The sequence below is a fragment of the Sinocyclocheilus rhinocerous genome, unplaced genomic scaffold, assembly GCF_001515625.1.
Source record: "Sinocyclocheilus rhinocerous isolate Xijiao unplaced genomic scaffold, SAMN03320098_v1.1 scaffold5484, whole genome shotgun sequence".
In the NCBI taxonomy this organism is placed as follows: Eukaryota; Metazoa; Chordata; class Actinopteri; order Cypriniformes; family Cyprinidae; genus Sinocyclocheilus; species Sinocyclocheilus rhinocerous.
The window spans coordinates 169,256-178,187 of NW_015627741.1; the positions used below are offsets into that span (position 1 = coordinate 169,256).

Consider the following 8,932-nt stretch of genomic DNA (forward strand, 5'->3'; position numbering starts at 1 on the left):
GATCTAATAAATATATATATATATATATATATATATATACGTATAAATTTGTAAATATAAATATTATGTAATGCATATTATAAAATGAATAATGATATATCTGTGTATGTGACCTGTGTTGGTCGGCTTTAACAAAGCTTTTCTTTTTACTTTTCCTTAAATCATTTCAATTTTGGAACACAAGACCATGCACTTTATAATTAACAGAATATCAAATTGCCATTAATTCTCCAGAGCTCAAACCTACTTCTCCTTCATATTTAATTTAAGGTGACTTCCTCAGCACAGGTCTTTATGTGGACATTCAGACATTGTAATTCAATTGTACAGTGAACAGTTTGTGCTAATTAATGAACATCAGACCGGCACACTGTACAGCTCTGCCTTCAGGCTACTTTAAAGCTGTTATTCAAAACATCTTTAATTGAATATTCAGAGTAGGGCTGCACGATAAATCGCATGCGATATTTAACGCGCATCTTGTCAGAAAAAAAATCGCGCGAATATGAACGTGGTTTTGCGCAGCTCGTCAGCGAACAACGGCTCTGTTTAGTTAATGCTGCTCAATGTGAAAGCACGCAGGTGATGGAGATTTACCGCTGATTACAGAACCGGCTTTCTGACAAGATGCGCGTTAAATATCGCATGCGATTTATCGTGCAGCCCTAATTCAGAGTAAAGTATGTGAACCTCAGTTCTTTTGGGATATTCTGCCTTATGTCACTGAATAGGGAACATATTATATACTAATACTGATTCATGTACTTACTTCAATTAACATGACTGTCTACAATTAGCTCAGTTTACCTGAATCCTCCCTGTGTATAGTTTGATAAATCTCTAGGTTCATAGCTGTGCCTTGGCCTGCTTTGCAGCCTGGTAATTTCCTGCTTTTTATGTACACTTTAAAGCATAAGGCATCATTCTTTGGGCCCATAGCTGGACACCCTCAAGACTTTATGCCTTGCCCTGAGGCTGAGATGATAATGTGTGGTGGAGATGGCCATCTCTGAGCTAGTGTTGTGCTAATGTGATCTTTTCTCCTCTCCTTCCAGTTAGCACAAAAGAAGAATCGGAGAAGAAAAGGAAGAGACGGCTGTGGTTTCTGTAGGTAATGTGCTTTTTGTTCTTGCTAATCTTATCAGCATTAGTATAGTGTTGTTCATGTCGCACTACAACCCTCAAGATACACAGTGCAATTGTATTGTAGATCTTTTAAGAAACTGCAAAGAGAAACCGCTTTTCTAAGAATTTAAGATAAAGCTATACCTTGAACTCACTCTATAATATTTCAACTGATATCATCAGTCCATCAATCACAGAGCAGAATTTGTTCTCATAGCATGGTATCGCTCGCTCTCAATTCTCTACAGTTTTGTGTGAATTTAGGGCAAATTACCAGATATGAGTCACTATACTAAGCAGATTTTTCTTCTTTTTTTCTTTTTTTCTCTTTTTTTTTAATAGTAGTAGCTGTACTTCTTTTCTTTAAATGATTAGCCATATAGATTGGCTTTACAGAGAACAGGATTATGTAAAATCATAATGTTTGTCTGTGTGCACATTACAGTAATCTCTTGTATAATTACAAATTAAAAGCTGTAAAATGATGTTCAGAGTAATGGGCTGGCACTACGGTTTCCAACATGCACTGCAACTTGATTGATTGAATGATTGAATGATTGAATGATTGACTGTTTGCTAGTTTATTATGTGGTTACTGTTGTTGCTTTTGTTTTACGTACTTGTTTCACACAGAAACAAGAACGAAGAAGAATAATGCTTTAATATCATGAAATTTAAGTTTTTGAATTGGGCTGGGCGATGTATATCTTAATGATGGTTAAAAAGTATTACAATAATAATAATAATAAACAAAACAAGCACTGTACATTTCATTTAAAAAATTGGTTACAAACAATTTACAGAAAAAGTATTTCATTAACTGAAGTAATATTAATACTCAATATACTAATATACTAAATTCCTAAAATCTGTTTAATATTAATACTTAATATACTAATATACTAAATTCCTAAAATCTGTTTAAAAACCTTCATAATATAGAACTTTGACAACCACTTTTTCACAGTAAATTAGGGAATGATTTGTTTTTTTTTTCACTTCCAATAATTGTACATTTAGCGGTAATGTCCCATTAGATCTATTACAGTTTTTACCATATAAAGTAAAGGCACTTGACATCTTAACCATTTAACAGATTTTTACCATAGCATTTTTACAATCTTTTAGTGTTAAAATTACGATCAATTTTTACAGTGTAGGCTAGTATTAGGATTTGCTGTGGTATTAAAATTGGTACTGAGAATTCTGAAATGTAAACTAAATTTCTGGTATTCTAGTGACATTTTTTTTTAAATGAATAAATTCAAATAATTTAAAAAAGAATACACCGCATACAGATTGATTGAACAATAATTTTCTTTTCATATGAGTTGTTCCAGCTTAATGACAGACAGTTATGACAGAAAATGACCTAAAATGCATTGATGTACAGTAAAAGTCTGACTACAGCATTTTATTATGAGAAGTTTCTGTTAAATCCTTGCAATCTCTCTAATGCCATCATTGAGACTCCCGGCTGATTCATCCAAGTTAAGTACCCAACTCCAGTTTACAATCTGAGGTGTTAGGGATGTCTGAAGCAACTAGTAATTAATGCTTCCACTGCTACTTTGCTGAGCTGTGTGTGTTCCTCTCTCCCTCATGATGAATGGAGCCTGGACCCTGTCCCAGCTGTCATCTGTGATTGATGCACTGTGCTTGTCTTCGTTCGGGTTTCTTGTGCTCGGTACCTCCCTTCCCCCATCCGATCTTCAGCCTCATCCTATTAGCCACAGTATTAATCACCGCCAGTGCTGCTAATTGCTTTATAATCCCACCCCTGAGCCATACAATGTGTTGAGAGAAGTCACCTCTGAATCCTATCACTTTCCCTGCCATCTCCATATCTCTGGCTCCACCATGCTCGGTTTTGATAGCAGTGTATTACCCGCGATTCCCTTCCTACCCTAATCCTCTCCCGATTTCCTCAACAGATAATCTAACCAAGTCACTCACCGTAAAAACTGCAACGCCGTACCCATGCTGATGTAAGAGACAAAGGGCCTGGTCGGATTTGTCAGGATGGTCATTCAGAGGATAGGAGGCAAGCGGAGGTCGACCTCGAGCACTAAGCCTAAGCCCTTTTGCTCATTCCTGAGAGTGAAATCTCAATCAGATTTCGGTTTGCTCCGTATCGCTGATTAGTCTAGGTCAGAATTTCTCAATACATTCCTACAGGCCCACCCACACCACACGTTTTAGGGGTCTGACTAATCAAACACACCCAATTTAGTTCATAGACTCAAGGGGGTCTCTGTAGAGTGACTAATGAACTGAATCAGGTGTGCTAAAAATTGGGAGATATCCTAAATGCATCCGTTGGGGCTTGAGAAGCCCTGGTCTAGGTCATTCAAGCATTTTCACAGAACCTAAGGGGGTATTTGACGTTCACGCTTCATTCCAGATGTGGCTTTGGGTAACTATACCGTCATGAGAGAAGACACAGTGCATTGAGCTTGGAAATGGAGGATTATGGGGAATAAACTCAAGCTTGAGCAATTGGCTCAACCAGGCAACCCTACGGTCACGCTTTGATATTTTTATTTATTGCCTCCCTCAGCGATAGATGACATCTTTTCTCTTTCTGAGAGTCAGTGAGCATAAATTCTCCAGAAAGCTAAGGCACCTTGTTGGGCGCTCCTTGTCGACAGGATAGATTGACAAGCCACTCAAGCGGCCCTCGCTAATCAGAACTCCCATGTGGAGAGCAAAGCCCTGGGAAACTCATTTAAAGTTGTCGGACATATTGTTATTCAAAGCACATCAACTTCAATAGAGAACAATCAGGAGAAATATGAGAAAAATCAGTCCATCTGTGAAAATAATCAACATGCTGGCCTTCTCAACTTGTCTTTCATCTGTCTGTATCCAGTCATCTGATTATGGATTGAAATAATTTAGAGATGAGAGGTCCGGTAATGGAGGTGAAGACCATTCTGGAGATATTTGGATATTTGGAGCTTTTACAGTGCTGTTAGCATGCTACATCTCGCCATCGGTGCTATAACAAGGCGTATATCACCCCTCTCTAGAGTGCATTAGGGGCACTTTGTGCAGGCTTTTAGTACCCCCATTCTGCAAGCAACTCTCTTCCCTCTCTTTACTTGCTCTCCCTCTCTTTTGCCACACTTTAAACAGCATATTACCATCGCTAGCCCGTCTCCCTCATTTTCTCGACAGATAAGGATGCTTTTTTCAGGCCTGTTCCTAACAGCACAGGCTATGCCCAATGTTCCTCTTTTAATCCATCACATTATACTATTTAATTTCTTCTCTAATTCGTTAATCAGCGAAGCGCCCAAGCTGATATGACCGTAGTCATACCAGAAGCAATTTCACATCTCCGGTTCGTCTCTCGATTTCTGCCCGGTGAATTCTCAGATTGTTCCTTTAATAACCTTGTCATGGATGTATCACAGCTTTTGGCACATGACTCACATTAATGCGTCGGCCCATTAAGAGGAAATTAAGGGACAGACTTCTGCATAGGACTGTCTTATCAACAGCTGACAGATGGACATGCCAGAGAGACATGCCATGAGGGTATTTAGATGCAGCAGCGCATGCTGGAGAGTTAATCCTGTTGTGTGACCTCTAATAAGAAATTAGACATGAAATGCTGTAACAGTAAGTAGGATTATTAACAAGAAAAAGTGTTATGTTTTCAGAAAAATTGCATATGATGTCTCAACTAGCAAAAATATTACAAACCTGAACTTTGAGGCTGAATTAGCATATCTTGCTCTGAGCAACGTTTTATGCAGGACTAATAATAGTATACTATGAAGCATAGTTTACACCCAAGGAGTTTAAAGGGGACTGTGGTAGGTCTTTCACAAATGAAAGTTGCCTTATGGTTTTTCACACCATCTGGGGTTTCTAGCGTGCCACACTCTACATCAAATATGACATCTCTTACTAAAGGTGCTCAGACTATTGATAGAGGTGGGAGGAAGTGGCATTGGGCATTTGCAGTCATATCACAGTTCCACACTAATCCATACATTGCAGCACAGCAAAATGGTACAATATTAATGTATAACAATACAGTGTTAATATATTAATAATAGAGTAATATATATGAATACAGTATAAAATATAATATGATATAATATAATTTATATTTTAAATTTTTCCATTATATATTGTAATTTATTGTAAAAGTAATTTATTATTTTGATTGCAAAGCTGAATTTTCAGCAGCCATTACTTCAGTCTTTAGTGTCACATGATCCTTCAGAAATCATTTTAATATGATGATTTGGTGATGAAGAAACTTTTTTTTTTATTATCAGTGTTGAAAACAGTTGTGCTGCCTAATATTGTGACCTGTATGTATGTATAATATTGTAGGAAACGACAGCATTTATTCATGTCTTTACTGTCACTTTCGATCAGTTTAGTGCATCCTTGCTTAATAAAAAAATTTATTAAAAAAATTAAACCTGCAAGCAGCGTTGAAAGGGCCCTAGCACCCGGAGCCACCTCCACCCGGTGGCCTTAGGAAAACAGTGAATGGTGGGCAATATGCATTTAAAGTGGTAAATATAGGAGGAAAATGTCAAAGTAATTTATATGTGCCAAACTTCCTGCTGCCAGCTGGTGGGGTTATGACTATAACTGAATATTGCCATGTGGATGTCTTCAGGCCAGGACTTTTATCAAACACATGAAGTTTGGTGCAGATTGAACATATGTTTGAGTTAGTTTAAAGCATGACATATCCTGTTGCCAACAGGTGGCGCTATGATTATAATTGAATATTGGCCTTCAGATGTGTTCAGGCCAAGACTCTTATCAAACGTGTGAAGTTTAGGGCAGATCGGACATTGTATGGCTGAGTTACAACAATGTCATTTTTCGTGGCGAAACACCAAAATTTGTCAGGCCGCCCTTCGACGAAAACTCAAGATCTTCACAATTTAGCATCGCAAAGGCCTTATGATTACACTCACCAAATTTGAAGATGACTGACTTGCTGTTGCATTTAGGACTTCGCTACAAGATAATTTTTTGTAAGTTTTGGGACATTACATGCATGTTCCAAATAGGGCTGTGCAAATAATCAAATGCGATTTTCATGCACATCTCGTCAGTAAAGCCGGTTCTGTGATTAGTAGTAAATCTCCAGCACGTGCGACTACACAGAGCCGTAGTTCACTGACAAGCTACGCAATATCGCGCTCATAATCGGCAATGAATCGCCTGCGATTTTGAACGCGATATTGCGTAGCTTGTCATACGTGAAACATAGCAGGTGGGGCGCTTCGTTTAAATTTTATAGGTGGCGCTATTGAGCCATTTTGCCACGCCCAATTGTGAAACTCTTTTCAAACTCTTATTGTTTGGGATAGTGAAAATTAATTTACATCTGCATCCTAACTCAAGCTACTACCCCTATCAACTCAAGCTACTGTCAAATACGCATTTCCAAGAGACCAAAAAAAATAATATTATTAATATTGCAGCCTGCACTGCAAATTGTGCTGAAGATACAGATCAAAGTCAGGCAAAACAAACCTGTTTCATGATTTGAAACAATATCAATGCAGAAATTAATTTTTCTGTTAAGATATTTATTTTGTTAAGGAAAAATGGCTTGAAAAGTGTAAGAATTCAAAAATGTGAAGTGTTTGTCATGTTCTGACAATAAAGAGTAGTTTAAAACCACAATTAATGGTCTGCTTTCTACAACTTGAGAGCAAAAATCTGTCTTTAAACTTAAAGAAATAAAGATATGAAATTATTGTGATAATTACCGATATCGACTGATATAAAAAAAATATTGTGATATTTTTTTGGACCATATCACCCAGCCCTAATATTATATTATAATATGGAAAGTAATATTTCATAGACAGTAACAAATATTTATGACAAGTAAATGTTCTCAGTTGTTCTCAGTTCTCCCACTATTGTCCTGTGTGGCACACAGTTAATTGTAGAATATGCACAGAGATTAAGAGGTCTACTTCTGTGGTTTAATTATTTGTACAATGGAGCAGTGATGATGTTAGTGTCAGGGACACATTTTACATCCATTTATAATTAGAACAGAAACCTAACATGGCTGTTCAGACAGATGCTAACCGTATCACTTTCATGCCAATTTCTCCATGGTAACAGAGCCATGTGATACAGTTATTCAGTCAGCTGACAGTGAAGCGGAGCCAATGGGGGGGCTTTGAGAATGTCCAAAGGTCTCACGTGCACGTTCAGTCATGACACTGACTTCAGGTCAGGTGATCTCCTGCCTTTACATGCTCTTTTTGCTCCATTTCTATTGGGTTAAAGATAAAGGCCAATGGAGGGGTGGACGTTTTTAGATCCAGCCTATGAGATGCTAGGCACTTTCATCCATATGTCTCCTCTGTATTATGATGTTTATCCTTAGAGAGACCGACTGAGGCTTTGAGGAAGCTTTGCATTAGATGGCACACACATAAGCACACCCATCACTCTCAGACATTACCTGAATCAGAGGCTAGGATTTCCCATGAGTCTCTGTCAGTGCTGTTTAAAAGAAGCAAAGGAAAGCAGTGGTCACGCATTTCAGCCAGAGTTCTGCAAAGAGAAAAACAAACACTGCAAATTACCCATGGGAAAGCAAGAGTCCACTACAATCTGCTAGATATGTACTCTGCTGAATGCCTGCAAATAAGTATTCTCAGGCCAAATAAAGGTGAGTGGCACCTTGACTATCAGCATATGAAAGCTTCTCCGTTAGAAAACAAGACAGGATGAAATTTATCCTGAGCCACACACGCAATGGCATTTTGCCACTTAAACTAAATGAAGACTAATAGAGCAGGCTATTCGCACCCCTTCAGCAATTATAGAATGCCTACCAGTGCCTATTATTTAGACAGGGTGGATAAATCAAAAAAGCACATATACTTTGATTCCAATTAGGTTTGGTGAGCTTGAGTTGGCAGTATTGGTAATTTGAGGAGCTTAAAGACCTCGCCAACCTAACTCTGCCTCTAAGCTGCATGTGACTTGCAAGTTGTTTTCATCCCTTCCAATGCTCCGCGGCTGCTCCGCTGTGAGTTGGTCACGATGAATGGCAACCAGCCCCCAGGGGCTTTGAAGTCAGAAGCTTGCATTGATCTCCAGAGCTGCCCATCATCTCAGTGGCGCGGTGGAGTGCTGTCCATCACAAACATACCTGAATCTCCTCGGGTTCAAATTTTTTTTTTTGTTGATGATGAAATTGATGCCATACAGAAAGGGCACTGCATACTAACACGAGACATATTTATGCAAGCTGTGTCTGTCAATGATTGTCTCCGCTGTGAGTCAACACAGCTTGCATTTTGATGCATATAGAACGATTTTGCTCTGAATATGTTAAACATGCAGCTCGTCTACTGATAAGTTGTAAGTAAATGTGCTTGGGTAGCAGCTAGTGTCAATGAACTGGAAAATTACAGAAGTCTTATTAATTTATCACTTATACAATGTTATAATATTTTGCAAAATGGCCAGCATTTGTTTCCCATAACAGAATTTTGTTCAGAATTTTTTTTTCTTTATAATCTAACATTGGAACTATGCTGCAAAAATGTATATTCTTAATGAGCATTTTTGTGTTGTTGTACAAAAAATAAATAAATAGAAAATCACTAAAACAAGAGACATTTACCTGCAATGGCATAAGATAGTAAGACTTGTTTTATTATATTATAAAATTATATTGAGAGATATGATAACCCAACCTTATGAGTAAGTGTAACTATTTTACAAGATGGTGATTTTGTACAATGTGATTTGTTCAGAAACATACAATATTTAAAAAAAATTTTTA

The 8,932-nt window shown here is 37.7% G+C and overlaps 1 protein-coding gene across 2 annotated transcripts in view; it reads left to right on the forward strand.

Moving 5' to 3' along the window:
* Positions 1 to 8,932, forward strand: part of LOC107734425 (synaptotagmin-1-like) — a 185,799-nt gene that overhangs the window by 59,625 nt on the left and 117,242 nt on the right. For both annotated transcript variants that reach the window (XM_016546379.1, XM_016546392.1), the window contains exon 2: positions 1,056 to 1,111. The gene's annotated coding sequence lies outside the window, so the exon portion shown is untranslated. The remainder of the gene's footprint in view (positions 1 to 1,055; positions 1,112 to 8,932) is intronic.